Source organism: Python bivittatus, unplaced genomic scaffold (genome assembly GCF_059951505.1).
Source record: "Python bivittatus isolate LINGU-HERP-01145 unplaced genomic scaffold, Pbiv_v1 ctg000350_np1212, whole genome shotgun sequence".
Taxonomy (NCBI): Eukaryota; Metazoa; Chordata; class Lepidosauria; order Squamata; family Pythonidae; genus Python; species Python bivittatus.
In genome coordinates this window covers 28,616,693-28,638,298 of record NW_028277074.1, presented here as the reverse complement: position 1 = coordinate 28,638,298, position 21,606 = coordinate 28,616,693, and positions in this window count along the sequence as shown.

Here is a 21,606-nt window from a genome sequence, read left to right as displayed (position 1 = left end):
TTCCCTTTCTGATCTCTTTATCTTTGCCTCTATCTGACACCAGATAGCAGAAAGGTGTGGGCATTTCTAAGGCTTCTACTTTCATTGTCAAACACATTTCCCATTCCATAAATATAATTCATAAATTGTATGAAGACCAATGGAATACTGATCAGTTGGAAAGCTATTACTGTTTATTCAGATTTCCCTACAAGAATTAAAAACAATTAAATATTCACCACGGTGTTTCATTCTAATCATATTGTACATGTACATATTGTACAGCTCATCCCAGATCTCATTTGGTAAAACTGTATGTCTTTTTCAGCTGTTCAAAGAGTTCAGAAATGAGGAGAAGAGGGTAGTGATTCTTAATGGTTTCAGACTCTCAAAAAAGTTTAGGAACATTCATGGTAGAGAAGGTAGGTGGGTAAACCTTTATGTGAGTTCTCATTGAAAACTCCTTCTGTATTCAGCATTAAATAGCAGAATTTTGTGAGGGCTAAGCCAATAATGTGGTCATGGAGTTGATGGGGAGGCAGGGTCTGCATTTTTCATGCTCAGGATAGTCCACATATTTGGCAAGTAAGGTTTGACATCCTGCTGCAGGGTGAAGAGCAGTGAGAGATGAGGCCTTTGGGTCATGAATTTCTATATCAGTGATTAAAGAAAATGTTATTCTGGTCTCAGTGAATATGTGGATTGTGAGTCTGTGCCAGCCCCTTCCAAAGTAGGGAGATTAAACAAGATTGCAGGGACTGATGACTGCCAACAGTGAGTTGTAATGGTGCAGTATACTCTGTAATGGGTTCTGACTATAACCTTAACAGGGAATTAGACAAGCCAAATTGGAAGAGCATATTTACATGTGATATGTGTTTCAGTAAAGTCTTTTAGAGTCTGTTAGAGCCTGAATTTGTGTTTCAGAGCCCATCTAGGTCTGAAAAGTACCGTATTTTTCCGACTATAAGACGATACTTTTTTCTAAAATCCTTACGCTAAAAATTGAAGGGCGTCTTATTCAAGGAAGTCAGCCGAGGAGAGAACCGCGGAGTTGCAAAACTGCCCATACTTTGTGTCTGCAAACAGGCTTCCTCCTATTGCTAGCCTCCAATCACGAGTGAAATAGCTTGACTCTGCAAACAGACTTCCTCCAATCACGAGCCTTATGTAACTGACATCAGCTGATTCTGAACAAACCAGTTAGAGGAAGTCTGTTTGCAGAGACAAGCTATCAGCAGTTTCACTCGTGATTGAATGTAATCAGTTATGCAAAAGAGCATGGAAATAGAGCTGCAGAGAGACGGTTTGGACCTCCTCCCACCGAGTGTATCAGGTAAATGTTAACTAATTACTAAATAAAAATGTGTTCTGCACTATCTTTAAAATATTGATTTCTTAATTTTGGGTTGGAAAAGTGGAGGTCGTCTTGTACATGGGGGCGTCTTATTGTTGGAAAAATACGGTAATAAGAATTACTTAATTAAGCTCTACTTAATTTTTGGATGCCTGGACCTTTGAAGACTTAGAGGCTGGGTTTGACTGTTCCTTTCTCCTGAACATCAGTCCAATTATAAATCCTACTTAAAATTGGTCAGTATGAAATCCTCAGGTCAATTTATAATTCATACCAAGTAAGGTGATAAATTCACTAAGATTCCTATAATATTTGCCAAGGAAAGAAGGGGATCTAGTAAAGGAGTAGTACAACTGCTCCAGCAACACCTGACAGCTCTTAGCTGGAACTTACATGGAAATTGCTGGTTGTGATGGATTACATCTTCCTTGTGGGTTTACCAATCCTTATAGGTCAGTACTTGTTTCTGATGTTGAAAAAAACTGTTGGCAAATTGATCAACTGTTAGCAGTCTGCAAGATGATTTCTAGCCATTGTTTAATCTTGGTCCTGAGGTACAGACTCTTTTCCTACAGTGCTGGGAGTAAGAGTAGGCAGATCTTACTGTCAGACCTCTTGCCAGTTACAACAATAAATTTCAACTCCTTGGACACTTATTTCCTAATTCAGTAACTTGCTTTTAGCAGAAGCTCAAAGACACAACATGGATGATTAGTTACTTTATTATAGAAAATAATGAGGGTTTATATGTTCAGGGATCTGCCTACTGCATTTCACACAGCTCAAGACCTATATGCAGCATATGTGTGCTCCAAGGTTTAAATTCTAGACATTTTTCTTACACTTTTTCAAAAGGCAAGAAGAACATGAAAAATTGGCTGTTTCCTTCATGGCCTTGAGCTAGGGAGGTGTATACTCATTGTTTATACAATAGTTCTGCCTCATCTGGAAAGCTCTGGTTCTGACCTTGCCAACTTCATGCCTTATACTTCCCTGGCTATAACTAGCAGACTTCTGTATCAGATGTTCTCCATATACAAAGCCATACCACATTACTTCAAAGCCACAAGTACCACTTATATTTTTAAAATGCTGTGTCTACCACTTTTATTGCCCCTAAGTGATCCATTAGGATGATAGTTATAAAAGAATCTTATTCCAGCTTCTGATGATTGTCTTTGTTCAACATCTCTCCTATTTAATCAGCTTCTTCAGTTTTTTGCTATAGGCTCCATACCATAATCTTGGAGACATAGTAGAATACCCCAGATTTTCATATGATCCCTACCTTGGTTGACTGGTTATGTGCTATTAAGTTGGTGTCAGCTCTTAGCAACCACATAGATAAATTTTATCTAGGATGATCTCTTCTCAACTTGGTCCTTCAGATCTTCCAACGGTGCACCCATTGCCATTTTTAATGATCCATCCATCTGGCTGCTGATCATCCTCTTTTTATCTTTCCTTCCACTTTTCCTAGCAGAAGGAACAGCTGCTACCAAGGCAATGGTCATATAAGTGTGGCTTGAGCCTGGATCAAGAAAATAACTTGAGAAAAGATCTCAGACAAGCCTCTCCCAAGTTCACACAAAGATAAAGTAAGGGATGGGGAAGCACATTCAGACTTGCAAGATTCTGTTACTATAGATGCTATGATAAATGTAGTCCTGACCTACTGTATATAGCATTGGTTTCTTAGTCTGGTCAACCTACCTTTGTCTAGTCAGGTGACACTATCTACTGTATTTGGTTTGTTTGTTTATTTTATTGTTTCTGTAAATGTTAAGCATCCAGGGTCATTGGGAGTCAGGTGGCCTAGAAATTTAGGTCAGGGAAATGTTAAGCATCAGGGTCATTGGGAGTCAGGTGGCCTAGAAATATAGTACCCTAGCAGCAATTTTTATTTATTTATTTATTTATGAATAAATAAATAAATAAAAATTGCTGCTAGGGTGCTATATTCTCTATCTATTTTCTGAAAAGTGAAAATATCAGTGTGCATATTAGGAATCTATTTTTAGCAGAGTCCAATTTCCAATAGATAGCATATTAATTAAAGTATATCAGTTGCCACTATCACCACCATGTCTCTCTTTTTACTTATTCATTAAATAATCCTTTAGATTTATATCATGTTTTTCCACCAGAAATTTAAGATAATATAGATACTCCCTCCTTCATTTTTTTTCTCTCCCGACCATAACCCACAAGTTAGGGTAGTCCAAAAAATTGTAACTGGTGCAAAGTAACCTAGTGAATTTCTGTGACTAAAGATGGACTCAAAGCTAACTCTCCCCAATTCTAGTCCAACATATTAACCAATGAAATACTGTACTTTCTTTAAAAGTTTAATAATATCCTTTGATGGCATCATCAAATCTTCTGCTTGGCATGATTTATGTGATTTGAAGAATCTGCTGCAGATTCTTTCAGTGATTCCTTCAGTAATAGCATTATTACTATTTCCCACCTTTTTACTTTTATTCAAATGCTTCCAGCTGACCCTCATGCTCAACTAACATTTTCTTTAAGTGATTTATAGCATCACCAAGCCACAGTAGCAATGTAAAGCCTATCTTCATTAGTAATATATCAGCATGATGATAACAGGATAATGCCATAAATTGCTAGTGTGGAAATATTCATGGATTTGTTTGCATGTATATAAACTTTTCCTGTACATTTATCCTTCCCTTCCTGTTTGCTCTGTTCCTTTTGAATAACATTATCCCTGCCACTCTTCCACTAGGTTCTAGTTATGCCATTAAATCATATTTATTTTCTTGTTCTAAGAGTTCAATTTCAAATTTATCCTTGTTTTATATATTCAATACACTACTTAGGGGATATCAAAAACTATGGGTTATATATTTCTGATCTCTTAGATTTTTTCTTGTATATTAGTTAACTTGCATCACAATCATAGTTTGACTCTTGTTCCCATTCTGAATACATTTTGCCATACTCTGTTCTAGGAGGTTTATAATTCATTCCTGAAAGCTGTAGTTGAAGGTGCATTTAATTAGGTTTCTCAAAGTCATGCCAAACACATTCTTCCAGTCTTTGTATTGAAGGACTTACCAAAAATTTTCATCACAGAAGCATGGACTGTATCCAAAAATTCCAATCTGGCAACATATACATTCCCTATCATTCTCAGCCAGTTGTTTTCTTTTATTTCATAGCAATGCCAATAGAAAAAGGCAAAACATGGCCATTTTCCTGTTCAGAGCTTCATGATCACTTAAAATACATTGAAAATTGCATATATTTTTTTCTGTTTTAAGGTCATGCTATTTTTTCCCACCCAAGTAAACAAGAAGGGAGAATAAGCAGTAGGCTTATTGAGTCTTGGCAAGATTTTTGTAATATTTCAGATATATGTGCCAATAAGATGGAGCAACCCCCCCCCCCCCGCAGTCATTTGTCAGGGTGATGCCATTGCCCTAAACTTTCTCAGTAGTCAGTCAGCAGTGACCATCACACATTCCCTCCTTGAAACAATGGTAGGATTCCAGGCATATGGGTGAGGACTGAGGGGGGTTAGACATCCCCTGCAAGCAGCTCTGCAAGCAGGGACAGCCCTGAGGTAGAATTACCAGCCAGGAGCCAGTTTCTGGCTGATGAAAATCTCTCTGGAGATAAGGAGAGATCTTTGGGATCACCCACTTGCTCTCTGCAAGAGTTGGTCTTGTGAAGAAACCACAGGAATTGAGCTTCTTGTTGTTGATCATGAGTTGAGTGGCATGGGAGCTGAGGGATTTACAACATGCCTTTAAATGCTTTATAGCCTTAATGGACATTTGACCAGCAAAAACCTCACTTTCTTAAACACCTTTGGAATTAATTACTTTACAACCAAAAAGAGATATTCTGGATGGAAGTGAAGATAAAAGACTCTCGATGAGTGCCTTCTTTTTGAAATTAAGAGGGGGGGAGGATGCTATTTTAAAGGATTTTAATTTAAAAGCAAAAAGCTTAACAAGATCATGATCCAAGAAAGTTTTAAACAGATAAAGGGAACAGTGATTTTTTTTTAAAAAAGAAGAAATTATTTTTTCTGACGTGCCTTTGAAAATAGCAAAATTAGACTAACAGACCATACCTTTGTGGGAATGTTGATTGTTTAGTTTTAAGGACAGTAGATAATTGGTGGATTTTACAAACTAAGATTAGGATAATATGAGCTAAACTGTGAGACTGTAACTATGGAGAGCTAATTGGGACTAAAGTGCTAAAGACAGAGAAAAGCAAAATGGGGAAAAATGGAGAGGTCTGCTTTTTACTTTCACCAAAGTAATCAACATATCTTCACTTTGTCACAATGGCAACCACAAGAAAAGCTGCTAAATTAGAAGGATGCAATGGTACATTAGATTTATTGCAGAAAATGTTTGAACAATTTGGCAAAAAGATGACTATAATGGTTAAAAAGGAAATGGAAGAAGGATTTGCAGGAATAAAAAAAGTTGTAAAAGAAGTTAAGAAGATTGAACAAAATGAGGCTAATATTGCATTAATACCTAAAGGGGGACAAGATTTGACTTTAAGAAGAAACTATCAACCAATATCTTTATTGAATGACTACAAACTGTTTCCCATGATTTAGGCTGAAAGGTTGAAGATAATTTTACAAGATATTATTCATGAAGATCAATGCGGATTTTTACCTAAAAGACAAATACGAGAAAATATTAGAAATGTTTTGAATATTTTGGAATACTTGGAACAATATAATGAAAAACAAGCTGCATTGATCTTAGATGCAGAGAAGGCCTTTGACAATTTGAATTGACTTTTTTTCTTTTTTTTTTTTTTGCTTTCTAGAATTCTAGAACATATGAAACTTGGAAATAATGTTATTAAATGGGTAAGATCTATTTATACTTCTCAGAAAGCACAAATAATTGTTAATGGAGAAGTAACAAAACCTTGTGAGTTTCAAAAAAAGGACAAGACAAGGATGCCCGCTGTCTCCACTCTTGCTTATTTTATTCTTGAGCTACTGAATAGAGGCATAAGACAAGATGAAACAATTATGGGAGATGCCAGAGAAATTATTTAGAATGTATAAAGGCATTTCAAATGTATGTTGGAAATGTGAACAACATGAAGGGACATTTTATCATACTTGGTGGACATGTAAAAAAGCTAAAAAAATTGCATTCAAATAATACTTTGATACAGAGGATTTAAAGATTGATCATCAATTGAAGCGAGAACTTTTTCTTTTATGACTAATGGATAAATAGTTAGAAAAAAGCCATGGAAGATTATTTCAATATATGATTATTGCAGCGAGATTATTATGTGCACAGAGATGGAAAGATTTGACACTACTCACCATGGAGGAATGGTTGGTGAAATTGACAGATCTTGCTGATGTGCATAACTTAATTTATTTGATTACAAAAAAGATACTATCTACATTTATTGGTGACAGGAAAACTCTTATGGACTTTTTGCATAAACATTTTAAAAAATGAACTTGTGATTTATGGTTTTGATGATTAAACAGGATAGGTTATAGAAAGAAGAGTATTATGATATAACTTTAGAAAGAGAGGTTAAAATATCATTGTACTTATAACTGCTGTGAAGAATATCAGAAGCCACTTCTTTGTATCATTTTTCTTTCTTTTCTATTTTACTTTTTTTCTTTCTTGCACTTTGTTAACATTCTTTTTATTTGTTTTCCTTACTTTATAATTGTTTGTATTAGTTTTATCTTCCTTTTTAAATATTTCAATAAAAATCATATATACATATCTGTACATATACATGTGTATACATGTGTGTGTGCGTATATATGAATATGGCAGGATTCCATTGTTCTTATTTTCTTCACAAATATATTGTGCCAAAACGGAAATGTTTTGGATTGAAATCTGTAATTTAAAAGAAATGATTGGATTGGAATCTATAATATAAGATACTTGAAATCTACTACAACTTCTTTTCAGTATTGGCACTGGACATTTGGAATGTTCTTCCAGTGGACAGCCAGTTGGCTCCCATGCTGACTGTCTTTCGGAAGTAGTTCAAAACAAAGTTCTTCCAGAAGGCATATGGACCATGATTCTATTTTCACTGAGATATAGTTTGGTGTTGTTAATTGATTTTCTTCTACATTTAATTGGTTTGTGGACCTTTTATTTGTATATATGTTTTTATCTATATTGTTTATTGTGTATCTTATCTTGCATATTATTGAAAGATTTGCAGAGTGGAACATCATTTATTGACATCTATAGCTAAAAGTACTTAAAAATATTATGAGTAATCTATAGCCCATCCTTGGAAATTACAATTAATTTACCATATCTTAGATAGTAAAACCATACTTGTTTACAAATTGCCATTAAGCCTAAATCAACTACTAATCAACAACACCCTATCATATCACAGTAATGCTATTTCAGGACGCTTCCTCGTGGCCATGACAATATTATATCTTCCAGTCCTTGGGTTGACAAAGTATACTGGCAACATTGCTCTTCCTTGATGGTTGAGGACTATTCTGCTTTAGGACAGTGAGTGGCATTGTCCTTACAATTTTAATACAAAGAGGTTAAGCAAAATTCACCCAGCTTTATTTCTCTCCACTGAGTATCATCTGTAGCAGGAAAACAACCAAATTACACTCCTTAACATTGATGGGGTGGGGTGGGTGAGGTATTTGTAGGTGCTTGGAACAACCTATGAAGTTACACAAAACCAGAAATCTACTGTAGCCCCAAGCCAAAATTGCTATAGAGGGCTATGCCCAGTAATTAGAAGGAAAGCATGTGTCTGGATAAAGGAGTAGGATAAATCTCAGCCTCTTAATGTGATATCAGTTACATTGTCAAGGAAGCACTGTAGATCATTTTCACTGCAAAAATTGTGCCAGGAAAAGAGAGGAAACATTACTTTAAAACTGCAACAGTTAAATATGACTTTTAACTGCCACCACTGTGGGCTGAGGATGAAATGAATTTCATAAGGACATTTCATTTAAAAAAGATCAGCGTAGCATGTTTTGTGCTGTGATGAAATGTGAATTGAGCCCACAGTGATACAACATAAAAACCAAATTACAATAGACCTGGATGCCAACACTGTCCCCATATCTACTCTGGCAACACTTTATAGGACCTATACTATTATCCACAACATCAGATAGCTATAGTATCCTTTTGCTTATTCTCCAATGTGACAGATGTCATCATCCAACTTCATTTTACATTGAATCAGAAATGGCAATGCCCAAAAATCAGTAGAGAAATATTTCAGTTCCCCAAAACACTGAGCCAAAAGTGTCCTTTTCTGAAAAAGGAATTTCATTGCAAAACATCTGAACAAGAATTCATAAGAAATTTTAACAAGTTTTCTTCACAGATTAAATAGAGAACAACATTGCTTATTACACTACCTGTGCTGTACAGCTCATCAGTGTCATAAAATATCATATCTAACTTCTGTGTTGCCAGTAGCCACTGCCTGTAAGTAATTCTGCCGCTCAACTCTTCTTTCATCACTCCCACCGTCACTTTTCTCCCCTCCCCCCCAACAATGGTCATGTGAATACAGTGCTTCTTTCTCAGGTTATATTCTATGTATCGGGTGAAAGGGACTGTGATAAAGAAAAACTTAAGCAATAATAAATTTGTATGTCTTTCAGGTGCCAGAGGACTCTTATTATTTTTGTTTCAGTAGTTCATTGTTTTGAACTACAAATGAGTAGTGACTGAAAGCCATCTGTAAAGTTAAAAATAGGGATAGCAGTTTCAGTCTGTAGAGTTATCTACACGAACGGGTCAGCTTGTGGCTTTCCACAAACTAAAAGCTGCCCAGCTCAGCCTAGGACCATTCAACAATATATCAATAGCTATGTATTTCCTGTCCTTTGTTTCAAGAAGCCACTTTGGATTGTGTTGTGTCAATCTTGTATATAAGCTAGAGATAGATTAAATGTCTTTCCTGCTCGCCGAGATAAGAAAAAAGCACAAGCTTTGAACTGCATAGCAGGGCTAGAAAGATATTAAGTTGGTATCACATGGGAAAACAGGATGAACAAAGAAATATGGGTAAAGCCAAGGTGAAGGGCATCTTCAAGATGATATAAAAGCTACAATTACAATAGATTGCCTATATGGCTTGAAGGTAGAGATAGAAGATGAACTGTACTTAGAACAAAATTAACGCCAATTGCTGGCGGAGCAAGGGCACTAGCAACAATGATGAAGCAGCTGTGTCAGAAGGACTCAAGGGAATGGGGAGAAAGGCAACCTCTTTTATACATTACCTGGAGAGCAGGTTTCCAAAGTGGAATAACAAAAAGGAGTGGCAAGTCTTGAAAAAAGTTACCCGGAATGGGAGATCTTGAGACATCTACAGTAAGGTCTGATGTCCTAAAGTAAAAGGCATGATTTTTAGACCCAATTCTAGAAGCTGAAAGATACTTCCTTTGGTACCACTCTGATTCTTCGAATGTTACAACGGAAGACCAAAGTATCTTGAAAAAACTCTTTGCTCCCAAATTAGGGGAGCAGTAAAGTCAATGATAAATATTTTAAAAAATCACTATCAGGAATAGACAACTAGCTATCATCATGTCCCAAGCATCCTGTTGATCCTCTAAAAATACAACAGCTGTTGCATATGTATTTGCTTACAAAAACACAAGGCTCTCCATATGCATGTCATGCCACTGCCCTCTAGAGCAGTGTTTCTCAACCTTGGCCACTTTCAGCTGTGTGGACTTCAGCGCCCAGAATTCCCCAGCCAGCTGGCTGGGGAATTCTGGGCGTTGAAGTCCACACAGCTGAAAGTGGCCAAGGTTGAGAAACACTGCTGTAGAACAACATTCCCCCTAAGATTTGTAACCTAATTTAAACAAGCCTTTAAAACCTCGCTTTTCCTCCAGGCTAGAAAGGGTGAGACTTCCCTTGTGCAATGTTTTGGTTTATTAGGCCGTATTTCTTTTTTCTGGACTTTCTTTTTAAGATAATGTATATTCCTTGGGGGTTTTTTTTTCCATTGTTTTATTTTGTCAGCTGCCCATAGCCATGATAAATGAGGGCAGTCTTTACCTCGCATAAACAAGCAGTCATTGGGTACCTGTGCTGCTTCCGGGATCAAGCTCCAAGCTGGCCTCTTTTTCCAGGATGTCAGATCATTTCAAGGAATGAATTGTATCTTGGTTTTCGCTTTTCACATCCGAAAAGGAGGCTTGCTGTTGATTTTGTTCTCTTTTGCAAGATGAAACTTGGTCTGTTCTCTTCCTCTACTGGCTTTGACCTTGCTTCATCTCATCCCCCGTGTCTTGGTCACAAGCAGCCTTTGTTCAGTGTCCACTGCAGCCTTCCTCTAGCAAAGGAAGATAGGCAGTTTTAGAACTGAACCTCATCTTAATCCTTCTCATCCTCTTCTAAACGAACGGTTATAGTCTCTAATCAGTTTTGTAATTTCGGGGGGGGGGAGGTGGGGCTCCTGGCTTTATTTTCTCTGTTTATATAAGCAGTGTATATCAAACTCTTGTCTCAGTTCACTTCTTAGGGTCTTTCCCCCTTGCCAAGTTAAAGTGCTAGCCACCCATTCTGGAATCCACGAAAAACTATGCTGTTATGAAATTTGCTGTCCTTATTGGCAAATCCTGTTATGCCTCTATAGCCTTTGTTCCCAGTCACTGCAATTCATTTGGCTTCCCTCCAAAGACAAAACCAAAAAAGATTTTTGCCTGCCTGCCTGCCTGCCTGCCTGCCTGCCTGCCTGCCTGCCTGCCTGCCTGCCTGCCTCAATGTTAGAATAAGGGAGAAAAGACTATTAAGGAGAAAACCCTGGTACAGCTATCAATAGCTTAAAACTATCTTATCATGCACTGCAAAAAAGGCAAAGGCAAGGTCACAGGTAACCACAGAAAAAAAAGAGAGAGATGGCTCAGGCATCTTTCTATTAGGGTTTAGATGTAAGTGGGAGATGCTACCAGCTTCTGGGCTTAAGCTAGGCTTTACTCTCACACCTCACACACAGATACAGAGCTCTACATTACAATATACTACCATCATGTGAGAGGTTATGAAAGGGGCCTGGTTGCAAAAGCACAGCCATGTTAACTTTCAAAATAGACATTTTAATAGAAACAAAAAGAACTACACTTTGACAGCAGAATAGCTTGCCTGCCTGCCTCCCTGCCTGCCTGCCTGCCCCCCCCCCTCTTTCTTTCTTCAAATATCCATACAAATATACACAACACATACCTAAAATATTGAGAAAAAATATGATTTTAAACTTTAATTTATTTTGTGTAGAACAGGGCAAAGAGACTTTTGTCGCTCCAGATAGGACATTCTCTGAGAACCATTTTTAGAGCTCTCCTATTACATAGCTGGAAGAAGAACCAACTGACTCATGATGTTTTGTGCCCATACTCTGCATTTCAAGGCAGACAGAAGAGAAGATAATCAAAAGTTGACTTTAAGCTGGTTTGTCAAGGACTGGGGATTGGAAATGGAGTAAAAACTGAGCCATTGAGATGTTCACTATCTCTTTCCTGAATGTGATTATGGCTAATATATATATAACAGCATGATCATCCACAGGGAAGCAAGTGATAAAACATTTGCTTATGATATCATGATGCAAGTATCAAAGGGTTGATATTGCATTGTGATGTCATGACACATATTTCATCATTTTGGTGTCATTATGGCTGGCTTAGAATGCCTATGTAACAGCAACATGGAATCTGTGGTCTACCACATGTTGCTGGGTTACAGTTCCTAGAATCCTTCACTACCGACCATGTTGACTAGAACTAATAAGAGTTACAAATCAACAATATTTGGAAAATTACAGCTTTGTAATAGGTTTTGACAGACAGCATAATAACTGCAGGTTTATAGGAACAATACATCATTACCCTCTATGCAAAGATTATAATAATTCCCTAGAACCAATGTAGCAATTACTATCTATGCAAAGATTACGATACGTATGCTTGAATGACTGAATTAACTGACCGTTGCATTTTTTAAAATCATCTCACATTAATTTATAACAGGATAGCATTTCACCTTGACTCCACATTAATAATGTGACTTATTTCATTATTATTGATGATACAAATGGAGTATGCAATAATCAACTCATGTTTTCATATGCACTTTACAATGAGAGTAGAAAAAATGAGAAGGAAATTAAAAGGGCAAGGATTTGATATAGTTATTTCTTCTGTGTGCATTTGGAAGAGTTTGGCATTGTTTTCTAAAAAAAATTGCCATGATACAAAATGAAGACAAAAGCCATTCATAATATCTATTTCCATCATACAGATGTTTCATTGATACACTTCAGATCTTTCAAATAAGGTCCTTCTTACAAGTAGACATAAAGGTTTTGTCTTATTCCCAGACCATTATTTTTGTGTGAAGTGAGAATGACAAAAACAGGGCTTTAAAAGGTAGATATTATGTGAGTTTTTCATATCTCTGCTTGCCCCTTGTCCTTTTGTGGATTGAAGTTTTTGCAGTCTCAAATCAGATGGAGAACTATGTACATGTTGGTACTATTTAGCTTAAAAAGCAGAAATGGAACACATACACACTTCATTTCCCTGTATTAGACTATCATTCTGTGCTACTCTTTGCCTTTTTCTAGCTTACTCTGACACACACACACAAGCGCAAGATCCCCATACTCCAGACACAAAGATTAGATTCACAAACATGCCAGACTAAAATGTGGCTAGTGGTCTAGCACGCTATGTACCTTCAGGCAATGTGGTTGGTTTGTCATCCACCCTTTTGAATGAACTTAATTTGGTTAATTCAGAAAATTGGTTTAGTTAACCATGGATTAACATGTTATATGCAAATACAGGTTAAGAGCCAGACATACAATCCAGACATGATGCACATAAAGGGCAGTCATATTGTTTTCTTCCTCTCTTCTTGCCTTTCAGAACATGCAGGGATAGGGAGGTTAGAACCTCCAATATATGTACTTTGAAATCACATCATGTCTCTCATTCTGTAACATCAATGAACTGGACCAGGAGAAAAGTACTTAGTTTAAATGGAAAGGATGATATCCTTGTGTGAGTCTTACTATTATAGTCATCCCAGAAATCTCAAAAAAAGAAAAATCATATCAACAGAGAAAGAGAAAAAAAATGGCAGTATGGTGGCATATTGAGTAACCATTGAGAACCCACAAAAGGAACACATGGGCCAAAAGTTGCCAGTGTTTGCTGCTGAGACTGATGTTACACTCCAAAGAAACAATTTGATTTATGAAAAAAGGGGGAAGGTGCACGAAACAGATCTAACAATTCCACATGATCTTAACTGCATAGTGTTGATAATGATGAAAAGCCTGGATTGGCCTGATCATGAGCTCAGATAAACGCTTGGATCAGATGGCAGATTGGAGTGAGAACCAACTGCCATTGTCATCTATTACTGTCATCTAGCAAATGAAAAGGGAGCACCAACCTTCAGATTCACATCAGGATTCCAAACTTTTGGAACCTGTTACGGGAGAGAAGGACCTCAAAGGGAGAATCAGTTGCTGATATAGAAAACTTTCCTTTTGACAGTTCAAACATAATGTAATCAACAGATAATACCATGTTATTTTTAGTACTGCATTAGTTGTGATGACTGTACTAACAAGGCAAGTGACAAGGCCATGTAGAATTTTCACATGGATGGTGCTTTTACTTTTTCAAGAAATTAAAATTATCCCTTCACCAACATCAGCCTTCAGTAGGAAATAGGTGTTATTATGTTGATAGTGTTAATAAGCATGGAAAGAATACATGTATTATTATAATACAGGTATGCATTATTCTGTTCCAAACATTTCTGGATCTGGGCACCATTGCATGTCTAGAAATATAGGCACTATAATGTTCTGTGGAGTCCTTGGTGCTCCCTGAGCTGGTTGTTTGCTTGCAGATGTTTCATTACCCAACTAGGTAACATCATCAGTGCTAGTGAGTGTGAGGTTTTCTCCCTGTTTATATACTGTAGCTTGCCCTGCCAATGTTGGTGTGTGTATGTTTTATTCCTTGGTAGTTCCTTGATTAGGGTATTGTTTACTGCTTGATTGTTTGTCTGGTGTTAATCCCTGCTTATCTGGGTGTAGGCTGCTGGAGAGGATGTGTTCTGGTCTTTTTATTTCCTTAGTTTTTTTATTGTCTCTTTTGAATGGTATGTAAATGTGGTTTATCTCTAAGTGTCTATTGATGGCTGATTTGTCTGAAAGCCAATCTTCCAGGAATTCCTAGTGTTTTTGGATTTAGCTTGGTCTAGGATGTTCACAGTTTCCCAGTTGAAACTACGTTTGAGTCTGTCCATGTTCAGAATTGTATACGGTAGGTGAGTCAAGTGGATGAGAAATAAATTTTTTAAGGATCTGCAGATAATTCTTTAGGGTATGAAAGGTTTATTATGCTGCTTTCAATAGTGACAAACAATAGCAGCTCAGCTTTTACAATTCCCACTTTGCACAATTTTTTTACTTCTTTGTTAAATCTGTTTTCGCTCAAAGTGTGGCAATTCAGAATGATCATAACAATACATGGCCATATAAATCTTCATTTATACGCAATCTTTGTAATTCTAAATTTCAAGGCCAGAACATTTTTTTCCCACTCAAAGGCTCTAAGACTCTGATTTATTTTTTTTTCCCAACACAGCAACTTGTATGCATACCATGGTTAATACAACTTTCAGTATCTAAGAAAAAGGCTCCATAACTTATCATATATTTATTTAATTCTTAAAATGAGTGAACAAAATATATTTAAGATAAATATATGTGTGTGTGTGTGTGTGTGTGTGTGTGTGTGTATTAAAAGATATGGAAAAGCCAATCTAGTTCTAAAAGGTTCCTATTAGTTCCTGTTTAGTACAGCAATTCGGTTTTTATACGCAGGAAAATATTTCAGATATTTCACCCATTTCTATTACTTAGAATCCAGTATCAAAACTAATTTCCAGAAGCAAATTAAATATTACCAGTTCCTAGGCAATTCATCAAAATCAAATGTCAGGATTTTTCATTCACATAAGTTTAGATGATTATTTGAGTCTTTCTTGTTCAAGTTTAAGACTTATCTATTCCAGAATCCTACCCAGATGTATTCAAAAAGAGTACAGGCACAGATATGAGAAACAAAGTCTTCTTCCACTATGATCCCCCCACAGGTGGCATTTAAGATGTGATTTCTGCAACTCAGATGTTAGTTCACAAGACTAATTCGTAATGTTTAAGTGTTATTGTTGGACTTGGAATTTAGAGGGGGGGAGGTCTTTTGGCAATGGGCTCTTGGCTCTGACTGACATTTAAAAGATCGTCTGTAGCAAATAGAAACTTTATTGTTAACAATAAATATTATATATATGATATACTAACAATAAACACCACAAAGTAGCCATAGATGCCCTGTTCCTTTATGAATTTTCCCCATCTCTTACTAAAACTGTGTAAACTGTTGCCATATGACATGGCAGTAGATTCTATAGTTAACTATGCACTATATAGAGAACACCTTCTTTTATCAGTCTCCTCATGTTTATTTTCAGTGAATGGCCCAGAGCTTCTAAAACAAGACGGGAAAAGCTCTCTATATCCACACTTTCCATGCTGTGCATGATTTTATATACTTTATCATGTCATGTTTATTCAAACCCAAACAAAGAGCTTTTCCATCTCTGCTTTCCTGCCAATGTTCTGATAGCCAAAAAAGTATCATGTTTCTGGATATTCAAAGCTATTGTACCGGCTATCAGCCAGTAAGAGCAGAAGTGGATAATCCTAATGCTAAGGCCACATGGCCTTGTTTTATGGCTTTAGAAACGTTTAAAAACATGATAATTTTAAACATGTAATATTTAATGAAATCCAAATAGAAATACAATAAAATTTAGTTTTGGTGTTAGTTCTACCCTTCAATGTGCCACTCAAAATTTAAGTGCAGTCATCTGTTGAAAAAAGTTGCACATTGCTGAGCTAGAATCATAAATACAATATTTCAAGTTATATTATAATGGATAGAAACAATTACAACAGTTTCCAGAGAATATGCTTTGACACATAATAGGGGGTGAGCTTCTTCTAACATATTCATTCTGGTAAAGTGGTTCTTGTGCAAATGACTTTTGTCCTGTTTTCCTCTCATCACTGTAAAGAGAGAGGTTAAAGTGGCCACTAAGAAGAAGATATTTAAGCAAAAATGTCCAGTGACAATAAACCAGTACCTAGATTTTTCAAGTTAGGTCATGCTACAATGTAATGAGGTGTGTTTTTCCTGGTGAATGTCACTAGTTTTTATCATAGAACATCTCAGCACTGTTCTCCTCTGGTAACTCTAATTGACTCAGACAAGTAGACAGTTAACACCTCACCTCATGAGAGTAGTTCCAAGCTGCCTACGCCATGTTAATTCCAACTGAACCTATGCAGAGTTCTTAGCATCATTCATCTCAATTGGTATTCTCAACAAAGAGCTTCTATTAAGTCAACAAAAATTCTCCTGTTGGAATTTGCTGCCATGGGAAAAAGCAGGTTTGTTGCTGTGCAGGTTTGAAATTGCTTTAAAAGGTGGGGTTCCATTGTTTTAAGCAATAATCCATTAAAATGCCCTGGAAATAAGTGTTTTTACCTGCTGTTCCTAAATAATTTTTTTAAATGATCCTCTTTCTCCCCCTCCCCTTTTTTTCTTTTTCTTTTTTCAGCTTTACTTATTAAGAAAAAGGGGGGAAATAAAATAATAGAAAAATAAAGAAGAAAAAAACAGAGCAACAATTATATTCAGACACAGAGAAAGAGAGAGAGAGAGAGAGTATATATGTATTTAAAGTTTTATACAAAATTTTCAATAAAAGATAACCATATTTCATTGTAATCAGTCATACAGAATCTGTGTCTATAAGTAACTTGTTTCTTTTTATACAGACCAGTTTTATTAAAAGTTTTAAAAAGAACATAAAAACTAGCACAGATGCAGAAATAAAGAAAACAGAGAAAGAAAAAGAGAAAGAAAAGATAAGAAATAGAAGAAAGAAGCTTCCAATTTCCTCTACAGAAAATATAAGTATATTACAAAAAAGCTCACTTTTTTATTATCCAATTTTTTCTAATCATCAAAACCAACAAATCATAAGTACATTTTCTTCTATTTCATGCAAAAAGTCTAGAAGGGGTTTCCAGTCAGCCATAAATGTAAATAATTGTTCCTTTTTAATAAAAGAAGTCAATTTAGCCATCTCTGCAAGTTCCATCATCTTCACCAACCATTCCTTTATTGTGGGTAGTGTCGAACTTTTCCATTTTTTGAGCATATAGTAATCTCGCTGCAGTTGTCATATATAAGAACAAAGTCCCATGGTTTTTTATACCATGGTTTTTTATATAGGCTTTTTATACAGAATTGTTATTAGTTATTTTAATTTGGATATCTATATTGTTATTGTTTTTATTGTTTCGGATTTTAACTGTAAGCTGCCCAGAGTCACCTTCTGAGGGAGATGGGTGGCACATAAATTTAATAAATAAATAAATAAATCTGTAAGTCACTTGTTTCATGTCACAGATAACTTCAGATTTTCAGTCCACTCCACTAACTGGAGGCATAAATTATCTTTCCAATATTGAAAGACTCATCTCTTAACAATAATAATGGCATGGGGAATCCATTTTCATTGTTCAGCAATCAGTTTCCATGTAATAGGTATGTAGTTCAAAAGAATCTGGCATCTGACAATATCAAACCCTGCTTTTTCTTGAGCAACAATTAAAGCAGAGGTTGTAATTACAGTAATTTTTGATTGGGGAGGTCAATTCTATTTAGTGAAATCATTTATTTATTTATTTGTTTGCTTGTTTATTTATTTATTCTGAAGCCACTTTGCAGCCAGAAAATCATCCAACCCGTTTGACCATAGTTTGCAGAGTTCTAGTCTTGCTCATTCCCATGTCTCATCATGGTCTTTGTTAAAGTGTTTTCTCTCTTTATCAAGCCATTGTTTGCTCTTAGGACAGAACTAGCCATTATTGCTTGAATGATCTTTCAGACTAAGAATTGTAAACTAGAATTATGTGGACTGTTTAACTCACTTGGTGTTTATTTTGACATAATAATTGTTCTCATTCAGTTTAATGGGTTTATTTGTTTTTTGTAATCAATCTTCATTGATTTCTAATGAAATTAATAGCATCTGGGTGCAATCCTACACACAAATGTAGGGGAAATTAGTAATAAAGCCAGTGGGATTTTTTCCTGGATAGATAGATATAAGGGTCTGGATTCACTGTCCTTAGATGCCACCTCCTCCTCCTCCCCCTCCTCCTCCTCCTCCTCCTCCTCCTGCTCCTGCTCCTGCTCCTGCTCCTGCTCCTGCTCCTGCTCCTGCTCCTGCTCCTGCTCCTGCTCCTCTTCTAGGGTTTCATTCTGCAGACCAGAGGAGGAAAATGTCACTTGTCAGGGTATGCAAGTCTCTTTGCATCTCTCTCTGTTTTCCTTCTGATATTTGTCACATCAAAAGTTCACCAAGATATCTCAGTCATAAATGAGCAAAGGGAAGGGACATTTTTTTTTAATTACAACCAGTTTTACATTTTTTTCTATCATGTTATTTACAACCAAGAAAACTGTTAACTGTTCTTTATACTATAGTACATAAGGTTCCTCAGCTATTACTGTTCCATATTTTCGGGAATTTTTGCATCCTTATGAAATTCCTAGCCAAACAAGTGCCTTATCTACATCTTGCATGCTGTACTCAAAATTCGAACGTAAAACAGCATGCCAGTTCTGAGTCTTCTATCCTTGTATTTGCAAATCATGTTACGTGTTATTTTTATATGAATACACATATGTGTAGTGTGGCAATTTTTTCATTAATTGCTTGTTTAAACAATGAGAAAAAAGGAACGAAATCATTACACTCCTCTTTGCATTGGATACATCTGTCACCTCCTTTCACTGCTTTCTGAAGAACAGTTTTAATAAATCCTTAGAGAATCTATATTTGAGACTTGGGGTATTACTGGTTTGTAACAGATCCTCTCCTTCCCTTCACCCCCCCCCCCCACACACACACATACACAGACAGCGTAAAGGAAGGGGAAGAGATTGCCTTAACTTTTTCAGGCAATCTTCTCTAGCTTTTAGAGATTTAAGACAAAGATGCAAAACCTGAGGATCGAATGCCCTGTTAGTGTTCATATCAAATTATTATTTTCTATATGACAGAAGGTGACAATATTAAATACATGACTGAAAAGCAGTCGTATTTCTATTTAAGTCATTATATTCATTGTATGCAACTTTAATTTAAATGCAAATGACATTTACATTTAAATTACATTTAGTTTTTCATTCTAATCCTCTAGTACATTTTGAAGTATAGTCCCATCATACCACTCAAAGACCAACTGTGGCCCTTGACTTAGAAAAAAGTGCAATTCTGCTTAGCTGGAATTTGGAGTGACTGGATTAAGTTCTAATGTGATGATCTTTGAAACTTCAGCAATGTACACTTCCTCCTCCTACAAACAAATTCACAGACAGGAACACTGAGCTTATAGGGCCTTTGCTTAGCAATGTACCATGAAGGCAAATGCATATCTACAAGCAGATAAAACATCCCATTGCTTAGAAATCACTAAATGCTGGTCTTACCCAAAAGCTACTTATACCCATTATTCTGCTTCAAATCAGCTAGAAACATTCGGCAGGGTTCAAAAACATCTGACATTCTCTTCTCTCAAGTTGTCTCTAAGTCTTGTTTCCTCCAAACTGTGATGAATCGTTGAAATATTCACTAGATATCCACAGTAATCAGGGACCCTCCTCCTATCTTTAGCTTCATTGATACAAAAGTTATCAACAATTATTTTTTTACCCAACAGAAACAAAAACAGCCAACCAGCAATCATTCCATTACATTTATATGCAATTTCTTGGTTTGAAATAATTTCAGTTGTTCTGGGATTATGAAAAAGGATGTGGATTAAAATGTAACCCAGAGGTGAAGGTTTACAGTATATCCAATTGAAAGTTTTTAGTGATATAAAAACAGATGGTCCCCCCATGTTAGGACCTAGAGGAACATTTAATCCCAAGTGTTTCTCTACGTAGAATGACTTAAGCGTTCATTTTCATCAATGAATATTTTGAGCAAACTTAGTGGCAAAGTAGATATGGTTGTGAGAAAAAACAAAAGCATTCAGTCAGCTCATAATTCAGTATTATTGGTCCAGTCCCATAGATGTTCAGCTTTTAAAGAAGCCAACCAGAGTTATTATTCAAAGCCACTTTTAAAAATAGGCTGACGAGAGAAGCTTGTTGATAAAATTATAAGTAATGAAGTAGCCCAAGGAGGAATGTCAGACAGAACAGGAGATCTTGATGTGAAGACCTAGCTTCCTAATTGTTATTATGCTTACAAGGACATCCTGTAAAAAGAAAAATGAGAGCCTTGTCGAACACCTGCTGTAAAAAGATACTAGAATACTGGAGCCAGCTTAAATCATTTTTTGCCTGAAACAAACTGCCAAACAAGCCTTAGGCCATTTAATTTCCAAATACCAATAATTAAAATGAGTCACATCATCAGCGTTTGGCAGGGCTACAGCCTTCTTCCCTCTTTTCATTTCCACATAAATTTCAGTGAAGGTCAGAGTTTGGAGGGACAGAGCAGGACCTGCCTGCTTTTTGCTCAGGGGAGGCTAAAATATAGCTTGTTCACAATGTCCCTCACAGTTCAGGACTTAATGGTCCTTGACGATGATAACCTAGAAGTTAATTTAATTCTGTGTCCCCAGAGCAGCCATTGTAATCACAATTTGAATAGACTGAAGGGTACAGTTTTTCTCATGATCAAGAATGACCAACGAGTAACAATATAAACTACAGAATGAACGTTTATTGATTGCTTTTTTGCTGTTGTTAGCGGTAACAAAAAGTCTACTCCTCCATTACTATTTACCTTTATAATATTATTTTCCCCCCAATAGCATTGCCATCCTTGATTACTTGGATGATATATAGCCCCTGAGGGAATAATTGCATTACTAATTGCATTGTATAAACTCAGTGTAAATGGTCATTTAATCACTTACTCAGTCTGGCAGGAACAAGACACAACCATCCACCCATTGATGGCAGGTACATAAAGAATTAGAATCCAAAATCCAATGGAAAACAGAACTAAATTATAACTGAATATTTGACAAGAAATACAGTGTTAATGCATTTTGAGTAGCCTAGTCCATGT